This window comes from Malania oleifera, chromosome 10 (assembly GCF_029873635.1).
Source record: "Malania oleifera isolate guangnan ecotype guangnan chromosome 10, ASM2987363v1, whole genome shotgun sequence".
NCBI classification, from domain to species: Eukaryota; Viridiplantae; Streptophyta; class Magnoliopsida; order Santalales; family Ximeniaceae; genus Malania; species Malania oleifera.
In genome coordinates this window covers 26,034,499-26,046,037 of record NC_080426.1, presented here as the reverse complement: position 1 = coordinate 26,046,037, position 11,539 = coordinate 26,034,499, and the positions used below count along the sequence as shown (strand labels likewise).

Below are 11,539 nucleotides of genomic sequence, written 5' to 3'. Positions count from 1 at the left end.
TAAGAGCCTCAGGTATTTCTTCACGCAAAAGGAGTTGAATATGAGGCAGATACGGTGGCTTGAATTGATTAAGGACTACGATTGCACGATCAGTTATCACCTAGGAAAAACTGATGTGATAGCCGATGCGTTGAGTCGAAAGTCGAGACTTGCGGTTGTTTCTGCAGTTGTAACTTAGTGTCACATCAGATGAGATTTGGAGAGCTCGGGTATAGAGTTGGTATCTGGGGATTATTAGGCTTTCTTTGCTAGTTTGGTGGTCCAGCCGACTTTATTTGAGCGTATAAAGGCCGCGTAGGCTAATGATGCAGAGTTGGCAGAGGTTATGGAAAAGGTACAGTAGGGACTGACTACAGAGTTTGACATCTCTGAGAGAGGTATGCTGAGGTTTGGGATCAGGTTATGTGTTCTGAACAATGACGAGATCAGAAGGATGAAGTGCATCGTTCTTTGTATACAGTACATCCGGGTAGTAAAAAGATGTATCGGGATTTGCGCGAATCCTTCTGGTGGAGTGGTATAAAGAGGGACATTGCTCGGTTCGTGGAGCAGTGTCTAACGTGTCAACAGGTGAAAGTTGAACATCAGAGGCTGGCAAGGCCGTTGTAGCCTTTGCCTATTCTGGTGTGGAAATGGGAGCATATTTCCATGGATTTTGTGACCAGATTACCTCCAGCGCTTCACGGGAAGAATGTTATTTAGGTAATCGTGGACAGGTTGACGAAATCTGCTCACTTCATACCGATGAAAGTTGACTATCCTTTGAGTAAGCTAACTAATATGTACGTGCATGAGGTTATGAGAATGCATGGAGTACCGGTGTAAATCGTGTCAAATCGAGACCTAAGGTTTACTTCTTGATTTTGGACGAGCTTTCAGGAGGCACTGGAGACGAAGCTTACTTTCAGTACAGCATTCCACCCCCAAACTGATGGACAGTCAGAGAGGATTATACATATCTTGGAAGATATGTTGTGAGCTTGTGTGTTAGACTTTGGTGGTAGTTGGATACAGTTTTTGCCACTCGTAGAGTTCGCGTATAACAACAGCTTCCAGGCTAGTATCGAGATGACACCGTTCGAGGTTTTGTATGGTCGGAGGTGTCGATCTCCTTTATGTTGGGATGAGATTGGAGAACGTCAGGTGTTAAGACCGGAACTCGTGCAGCAGGCGTATGAGAAGGTGGGTTTGATCCGGGAGAGGATTAGATCAGTTCAAAGTCGGCAGAAGAGTTATGCAGATGTTCACCGCTGTGATTTAGAGTTCGAGGTGGGGGGTAAGGTATTTCTACGTATCGCTCCGATGAAAGGGGTGATAAGATTTGGGAAGAAGGGCAAGCTGAGCCCGAGGTATATCGGACCATTCGAGGTACTGGAGCGAGTGGGTCTGATAGCCTACAGGATTGCACTACCCCCATCACTCTCGAGGGTCCACGATGTGTTTCACGTGTCCATGTTGAGGAGGTACATGTTGGATCTATCACATGTTATCAGCTATGATGAGTTGGAAATTGGGGATACTTTAGTGTATGAGGAGATACCTGTTCATTTTCTGGACTGTAAAATTCAGAAGCTTCGTACCAAAGCGATACCATTAGTGAAGGTAATGTGGCCGAACCACGAGGTTGAAGAAGCTTCTTGGGGACTGGAAACGAAAATACGCCGGAAGTATCCACAGTTATTTTAAGCACTTGTATGTTATCCTACTTTGGCTTGGGATAGATGGTTAGTCGTCGGGAGTGTGTATGTTATTGTGAACTCCTGAGATAGTTGTATATGTGATCACGGTATTCCTCCGCCATAAGTGAGGGTATGTAAGTGTATGTGTATGATGGGGCTACGCTGTAGTGGTCGCTAGTTTTCTTAGAGATGTGTATATGTGTTCGATTGTATGAATGAGATTGCGAACGAGAGATGACAAATTTCGAGGACAAAATTTTTGTAAGGAGGGGAGGTTGTAAGAACCCGAATCGTGATATATGGGTTTAAATAAATAAGAAAGGGGCAAATTGAGAATTTAGAAGGATTCGTCGACGAAGCCAGAGTTCGACGACGAAGTCCATGTATCTGTTGTCGACAAAGTTTAGAGGCTCATCGATGAGGAGAAGCTGAGGAGTCTCGAAAAAATTGGAGATCCCAGACTCGTTGACGAGGTCTTGGTCTCGTCGACAAGAAGACTATAGAGCCTCGTCAACGAGAAGTGGCCGGGTCAAAGGGCTATAAATAGAAGTTTTGATTACTTCTCAACTAAGAAACTCAAATATCTTCTCTCTCTCTCTAGAACTCTCCCTACTCTCTATCTCTCTAGATTTCTTCATTATTCGTTGCGAGAATCATAAATATGAAGTTACCACGAGGATCATGGAAGGATTCTCTACAAGTTCTACGGATTGGAATCCTGTTTCGAAGATTTTCAGGTTTTGGCATAAAATCGAGGTAAGACTCGGTTTTCAATTCTGATTCGGTAGTTTAGTAGAGAACAGTGTTGTGAATATCTTCTGTACTGTTGTTTGTAGGTTTTGGAACTCGGTTCGCTATTTAGGGGCCTTAGAGTTTGGGAATCTCTCTTGGGGGAAAGGTAAGGGGAATTGTGTTTATATCGGTTATTTTTGAAATCGGACTTGGTGGAACTATGGTTCACGATCCTGTGTGTGTTTTGGCTACTCATTTGGGGGGATCTAATGGGAAAAACTATGGGTTTTTCATGAATACAGTTTTGGGAAAAAGGGGGCGACGGGTTGCATCCTTGGTTTTGTTGAAAACAAAAAATATATATGTTGATTTATACTGTGTTATAGGGATGGTCGTGCCTTAACTTGTTTAAACTGTATGTGTGTTTGAAAAACCATGATTTTAGATTACCAAATGGGTGTGATTTGTTTGGTTATATGAGCATGCATGTGTGTGTGTGATTGGTTAAATGGCTAGTAAGAACGGGGTTCGAATTTGTTTAAAGTACTAAGAGTGTCCGACTCTATATCCGAGGGCGTGTATTTATCGCCTGCCACGTAGGCAAGAGTGTCCGGCTCTATATTAGAGGGCGTGAGCCTATACCGGCTGATCATCGAAGGGTGTGGATCCACCAGTTAGCACCGGCACGATGCCATAAGAGTCTGCGACTAGCCATGTGCGCGCTTGGTAGATCATGGGCGTGCATATGCGTGCATGTGCATGTATGCACTATGTAAACTAGTACTAGACTGCATTTAACTGCGTGTATGTTATATCATGATAACACTCAAATGTTACACACCGATATAACCTGTGTTCTTCCTTATTGATAGGTGTCTCACCCCTACTGTACGTACATTTTTACAGGTCTTTCGTGTAACCGGAACTAGCATCCTGGTGTAGGGAGCATAGTGGCCGGTGTATTGCGATTAGCGCTTGGGTAAGTGCTAGAACTGTATTTTGATGGGTTGCCATTTTGAGATGTAATTGGGCACCCATTCGTACATTTGTGTTAGAACCTTATTTCTGCTCTTGTATAGACTCTGGTATGGTACTGTGTGTATATATAATGACAGTATTTTCGCTACGTATATTCTGTTATGTTTGGATGTATATAGGGTGCCTAAGAACCCCACGGGGTTGGACCCTCATCCTTTGTACTGTATCTGTGGACGGTTTGTATGATACAAGGACATGTTAGATTACATTTTCACCCCTGGGTCCCATTTTCGAGTTCGGGGCGTGAGAGGAGTTATCTTATTGAGGAGACCCCAATTGCTTGATTATACAAGGCCTCTGTTGTTCACGAGTGCGTGCAGCAGAAGACCTCACACAAACTCGAAATAATCACTAAATAAGTAATGCAAGCACTGAATGATGAACAATATGGAACAAGAAATTAGTCACAACAAGAATCAAAGAAAGCAATAATCAATGACACAAGATTTACGTGATTTGGAAATGTGCCTACGTCCACGGGAGCAGCAATTGAATTTTCACTATCAATAATGTCAAGCTTACAATTAGTGTTACAAAATATGATTATATGCGAATCCTAAGCATACAAGAATCTTGGAACCTATCTAAATCATCCCTGTAGCAATCCCTGGAGGAAAATCCTCCAATCCTTCCAATCTACTGATCTCCAAATTCAAAAATCGTAACTTGTGTCAAATGAAACCGTCGAGGATTGAGACCAAACCGTCGATAGTTTGAAGCTGAGAGCATTCCTTTTGCATACTGCCTGAAACCATTGACGGTTACAGTGCAAACAGTCAACAGTTATCCCTTGACTTTGAAACCATCGAGCAAATCATTGTCAGTTTCTTCCTGCAAACTTCTCTCTCTTGTTCTTTGCTTCATGATGTTTCTTCCTGCAATAGTTTGAGGATATTTCTGGCCTGACCTTGTTTATCATGTCATTTTTATCTTTTAGATGACCGGTTAAACTGTTTTGTGTGCTTAAATATTTTTTTTTTAAATAGTTCAAAATTTTCTATGCCCAAATCCTATACCAAAAAGGGAGAGTTTTCTAAGAAAAATAAAAATTATTTTAAAAAGGGGGAGTTCTTTTTTAAGTTAAGTATCTTTTAAATGATCAAAATTTTTTACTTAGCTTAGCCATTTTTGCTAATGCCAAAAGGGGGATAATTTTATACGCAAAATGTTTATGACCAAAAGGGAAGTTTTTTTAAGGGCAAAAACATAGGGGCAAATATATGGGCTTGTGTTTTAACGCAAAAATTTAAATGCATGATTACTTGTAATGCCTTTTTTCGTGAATATGCTTGAGTTTTATTATTTATATTTTACATTATGCACATTCTTAGGAGGAGCCTTGTCAGACTGTACCCATTTTATTCTTGTGAGTTTATTATCATCAAAAAAAGGAAGATTGTTGACTTTTTGAGTCTAATTCCTGTTTTGATGTTGACAAAACACAAGTTACTTATGTGTATATTTAGTGATTGAACATGTAATAATTCAACACACACATAAGGAAACTGGAAATGGAAGCCATGAAGGACGCAAATACTATACACTCAGGCGCTTTCCATGAAGTCATGAGAGCAAAAAATAAGACATTTTGATTTAATTTGTATTACATTTAATTTTTATATTTTTGGTTTAATAATGCATGTTTCTGCATGATATGGATTGAGTGCTCAGAGTGACCGTAAACAGACCTTAGAGCACCCAACATGATAAAACAAAAACTTTTTTCTAAAATAACTAAAATCATTCAAAAAAGGTTTTCATCAATTAGGGTAAAAAATTTGGGCTAAAATGAATTTGACAAAGACTTGTCGATTGACATTGGATTTTTGGGCTTAATTAAAAAGCCTCGGTCGATTGACCAGTTATGTGTTATAACCCATTAGTCGATCGACACACTATTTGCCTGAAGTCAAAGTGTTGACCAAAGCTCGGTCGACTGACTAAATTTGAATATAGCTTCCACGATCGACCGAACCTAAAATTTTGACTTTTCTACTGCCCTCGGCCGATCGACCTAATGGTTCAAAAACACCTTAGTCGACCAACCCTTATGAACCGGAAGACCGGCCTTAGGTTCGGGCGACTGAACCTACAAATGTTTGGCAAATCGCCTTGGCTCAGTCGACCAGTCATCACTCACAACCAATCGAACCTATTTCCAAAATCAAATTGGCTGTGAGTGTTTGGTTGACTGGCGCTGAAGTTCAGCCGACCGAACCTCTCGGGTTCTGAATTTTTTAAGGGCTTAAACATAATTAATTTTTAATTAAATAATTTGAAAAATACTCAGCATGTCCCTAACGGTCATATTTTTTTGAAAATCTATATATATAAATGTTCTTTCATAAGCTTAGATTAGCAACTTTGATTATCTTCATAAACCTCTCAAATTATTTTCTTAATCAAAGTTCTCTCACTTATATTTTTTTTGCAAAATCATTGTTGGGGTAAAATTTTATACCCTCCAAACTCTCTTTATTATTCTTTAGAAAATCTTTTGAAAGAGAGTATATATATTTTTTTGGGCATTTTGTTTTTCAAAATCACTTACTCTCTTAAGCCTTCACTTTTGAAAAACAATCTTTGAGAGTAAGATTAAAGGTTCTTCACATTGTTTTACTTTGATAAATATTTTTGTGGAGAGATTTTTATTTGGATTTAAATCTTTGTTGGGTATATCATATACATTATTTTTTAGAGATTGAAAATGTTATTCTGAGAAAGACACCCTTAGTCTCTGAGCAATATTTCCTATCTTTAGAGAGTGCATTTGAGCTTTACTGTGTACATCTTTGCTTGTATTTAGAAGCATTCATTTGTGCAAAAATTATTTTTAATGTACCAGTTGGGTTCAGCTCGTTAATTGAACTGAGGAGTTTCTGCCCCGCAAGGAAGACTAGTTGGGTTCAGCCCGTAATTGAACTGGAGAGTTTTCGCCCCCTAAGGAAGGCCAGTTCGACTCAGCTTGGTAATTGAACTGAGATATTCCTCGCCCCGAAAGGAGAGGTGTGTAGGTTGGGGTCAACCCTGCAATGTGACGTGGGGTTTACCTTTCCCCGTAAGGAAAGGTTGTAAACAGCTTTTCCTTCGCCCGTTTAAGTGAGCAGGGATAGTGGAATCCTTAGGGGGTATGCCCAAGGTGGGGACGTACGCTGGTTTGGCCGAATCTCGATTACAAATATCGTGTCTATCTCTCTCCTTATCTCATTTAATTTCTGTGCTTTAAATTCAGCATGTGTATGCTTGTTCATTTATGGTTATAACTAATTGCATGTACACATTTATTTTAAATGAGATACACGTGTATGTCTGCACATATTACTTATTTAGTTATATATACACGACCATAATTAAAATGAGATATGATATGTGGTGGATTGACATAAATGTTTAATTTAGCCAAAATATTTTTAAAACTCAATTCACCCCCACTTGGGAATATACCAATTCCAACAGTTTAGACAATACCGGATAGTGGACATAACTTTTGCTTCTAACTCCTTCCAACTCGTGTCATCCATGTCTTTCGACTTCTTTTCGTATAGAGCCTTTACCATACCTTGCTGCGCAAGCAAGTCCTTTACTCTCCTTTGCCAAAGTCTGAAATTCCCCATTCCATCGAACTTATTAACATCGAACTTCATCGAAGAGATCTCAGCCATTGTGAATCAATAACTCTGATACCAATTGTTGTTCACAAGTGCGCACAACGGAAAATCTCACACAAACTCGAAATAATCACGAAACAAGCAATGCAAGCACTCAATAATGAACAATATGAAATAAGCAATTACTCACAAAGAGAATCAATGAAAGTAATAATCAAAGACACAAGATTTACGTGGTTCGACAATGCGTCTACGTCCATGGGAGTAACAACTGAATTTTCACTATCAATAATGTCAAGCTTACAACTAGGGTTACAAAATATGATTATATATGAACTCTAAGTGTACAGGAATCTTAGAACCTATCTAAATCATCCATGTAACAATCCCTGGAAGAAAATCCTCAAATCCTCCCAATCTACTGATCTCCAAATTCAAAAAGCGTAACTTGCGTCGAACGAAACCATTGACATTTGGAAGCCGAGAGAATTCCTTTTGCATACTGCCTGAAACTGTTGACAGTTACAGTGCAAACTGTCGATGGTTATCGCTTGACTCTGAAACTGTTGCGCAAACCGTCGCCAATTTTTTCTTGCAAACTTATCTCTCTTGTTCTTTGCTTCACAATACTTTTTCGATGAATGCGTTGCACTCAAATATGAGCCGCATTTCCAACTGCCTCAAATTCAAACCTTTGAAAGGACAACGAGCTTGGAACCTAATATATATTATTCCTTTTAGCAAACCATAAAAGGCATATATATTGAATCACAAATTCATGGTGGGGACATTAGATTGCAAGTCAACAATAGCCTACGGGTTATTAAATTTCATGATAATCAAGTTATGTTTTTTATTCTTTTGTAGAAGGATGAGCATTCTTGGGACTTCCATTTTGGGAGAAATCTTAATGAGAGAGAGATATTAAAGAGTCAATTCTTTTGACCAACTTGTTTGATTCTTTTCATATTCATTTGAGGAGTGATAAAAAGGTAGGAGTTTAGATCCCTTCGGAGAATTCTCTTATAAATGTTTTTTTCCTGATTTACTCGACCCTAATACAAACTTTTTTTACCTTGTATTCTTTAACTTGGAAAGTTAAAGTTCCTAAAAAAATAAAAAAAACAAAAACTTTAATTTCAAATCAATTTGAGAAAATCAACGCAGACAATTTGCTCAAAAGAGAACGCCTAAAAGGGCCATGTTAGTTGATGTTTGTATCTTTTGTTTAAAGTGGAAGGGGGATGGGGAGAACTTGCTCAGATTTGTTTTTTCACTACTCTACTACCACTTTGGCTACTTGAAATTAATTACTTGGTATATTTAGTGAAAATTAGATTTGCTCGTCCACATTGAAGGCCTTTCCTACTATTATTTATGGGATTTGGCAAGGAAAAGGATAAGAAAGCTTTCTAATTTTAGAATCTTCAAAGATGTGAGTACTACTAACAACTTGTTTTCAAGTAAATGCGGGAATTTTTTTTTTTCTCATCTTGTTTTTTGAAAGACATACTGCAAAATCGATTGACTCTTTTTCTTTATGTCATTTTTCATTTTTCTATGATCCTATAATTGGTCTTTATTGTTGTCAATGGAGGATTTCTTATTTCGCTTGCTTTTTCCTTTTTTTCTTTTTTAGGTGTATATTCTTCTTTCCTTTTATACAATTCTTTGTTTATTAAAAAATAAAAAGAATCTACACATTTAGCATAATCACAAGTCTTTTTTTGTAGGAGTCCAGAACAAATAACCACAAAAAAAAAATTCTAATAATTTTTTTTATATTTAAGTTTTGTTGACCTATTGTTAAATTTTAAAATTAAAGTGGTATTTGACTTAGAGCGCGACAGCAATGGTAACCACCAAGGGCCTATTCTTGCAATAAGTGAAGTTTTATTACTCTATGCAATTTGTAATAAGTAATGAAGCCCCTCCAATAAATTTTGTGGCTCCATGAATTGGTCTCCAATAACATTTTTTCTAGAAATTCCTTTTGGTTTGATTCTTTCTCCTTTGTAAAAAGTTTCTTCCATAATGACCATAAAGTTGCTCCAATCTTGAAATGGCTAAATAGAGCTTAACTAATCTTTTTATTATAGAGTTAGGCTCCATTTGAGATAATAATTATGTGAAAAATACCATTAAGAATGAATTTTTATCTAAGTATAAGTAAAATTTTAAAATATAAAAAATGAGTAAAATAAAATTTTCATTGATTTGCTGATTATTTTGTTTTCTTTCTTGCATTCTTTCATACTCAAAGAACGAAAACCATACTTCTTGCAAGAAAAAGGAAGAAAATTGATAAAAAATTGTTTGTTTTTATATTTATATATATATATATATATTGGCTTTTATTTTCGCCATCAATCTAAGTGGAATAAATGTCTACTTTTCATATGAAAATTTAGTCATTCCTAGTTTTAAATAACACTTGATTATATTGCTACTTTTAGTTGTCCAATTAATCTTTTGAGATTTGAAAACAAGTAAACTTTAGAACATTTTTATGAGTTCATAAGGTCTAGTTTTTCAAAAACATATAAAAAATGCAATCTTATTTTTAAAATTTTTCATTAGTCAAATTTTACACGTAGAAAATTTAAAATAATTAACATAATTTTCACACATTTACATAAATTTTTTTAAAAATAAAATAAAAATAAAACTAATTTTCACAACTAAAAGGCCTCCCTAATCCACTTTAAAACATTGCAGCCCTGTCAAGTGTTCAGGGTAAACTCCCCTGCAGCTTGTCCCAAAAACCCTAATTTAGATGCAAATTGCATATGGAGTAGGGCAGGGGCAATGGTTTAATCAAAGACCATTCATGATCCAGGAAAAGAAACCAAGACTGATGGGAAAAGCAAGTAACCAGAAGCAAAAATAAATAAATAAATAAGCAGAGGATCAGCTAGAAGCAGAAACTGGGCATTACAAAAATCCAAGGCAAAAACAAAATCAAAAGCTCTACCCCCAAGGTCTAATCCTTGCAATATAAAGGTTACAATCTTAGTATTCAAGCAGAAAACTAAACATTTGCACTCAATTCATTGGTGAGTCTTGGGTAGCCAATCAACCAAGTACTTTGTCAAGTAAGCAAATGCCATTTGACCCTTTTTTGCTTCCCCTCCAACTAGCCATCAAGTGAAGCATACTCATGTTAGATACTGATCATTTTTTTTTATATGGTAAAATGGCAATGCACACTTGCTTTCTAAATCTTTCACAAGCGGCTTGGCCTGTCCCCTTCATTTTTTTTTTGACTCTCTTGAGTTTTAATTCCCAAGAACTTCAAACCCCAAAGAAAGAAAATTATGAAAGAGTTTAGATAAGAGTAGTGGAAGAAAAGAGTAAGAAAAATTTAGAACCATGAAAGATCAAGACAAAGCATAAGCAACTCTGTTCGACACCTAGATACAAATACGCAGATGGGTAAAAAAAAAAAAACCAAATTTCTTTAGATTTTGAATGAAGATAAGGCAAGAACGCATTTTTATGATTAAATATTATACATACATTCATGCATCGATACAAATATTCTTCAATCAATTCTTTAAGATTTAAATGAAGATATGGCTAGAATACATTGTTATTAGATATATACATACAACCATAGGTACAAATATTCTTCAATCTAGGGCATAGCAAAGACAAATGTGGAGCACTATCAATCTAGCTCTGCTCCAACTCTAGCAGACAAGAGCTGGTTTTGTGCCCCAACTGCGATTTCAATGTCTGCAGCTGCATTAACTTACTGCTTGGCATTGCTTTAGCCAACCAGCTCGGCCAGCTGCACCCCCACTTCCTATAATATTCTCTACCCCAAAAATGAAAAATCAAAATGAAGTTGCAGAAGCATTTGTAAGCGGAGCAGAGTCACCTACCAGGCAAAAGAGAAGAAACCCATCACGGGATTCTCAGCTTTTGTGCTGCCTTTTTGCCAATCTGTGGAGAATGACAGTGTCGTGGAGGCTGGGTAAGGAAGCGGATGACCTAGATTCTAGGTTTTATGTGCGCCCCTTACATGGGCCGGACTCCCGCAGAAGGGGAAGAGGCCCACTCATTGACCACTCTTCAAAAAAAAAAAAAATTTCTTGGGCTTGGCCTGGTCCATCCGAGTTGCGCATTCTAGTTCTGCTCTTTGGTAGCGTTTGGTTGTGAGTAGCCACAATATAGAGTGTCAGACAATTTTCATTTTGTTTTGCTAGCATGACTATTAAACCTTTTTGTACTTTCCAAGATTTGTAAAATACTAATTTTATTATTTTTTTTATGAATAATAAAGGTGATAAAAACACCAAAATATCCAAAAAAAACAAACTAAATTAAAATATTAAGTGATTCATATACAAATGAATAAATCAACATTGATTTGATATGTTAGTTATTGGTTAAAAAAAAATAAGGCATAAACTTTTCATGAATGTTAATAAAATTAATTAATATTTTAATTTAACGAGTAGATATTTAAATATTTTT

General features: G+C 36.8%; 1 long non-coding RNA gene across 1 annotated transcript; it reads right to left on the bottom strand.

Moving 5' to 3' along the window:
• Window positions 1–9,928: 9,928 nt before the first annotated feature.
• LOC131167133 (uncharacterized) lies at window positions 9,929–11,163 on the bottom strand. The gene is made up of 2 exons (XR_009139996.1): window positions 10,945–11,163; window positions 9,929–10,193 (listed from the first exon to the last, which is right to left on the bottom strand). It is a non-coding gene; the product is annotated as an uncharacterized LOC131167133 (long non-coding RNA).
• Window positions 11,164–11,539: the final 376 nt, after the last annotated feature.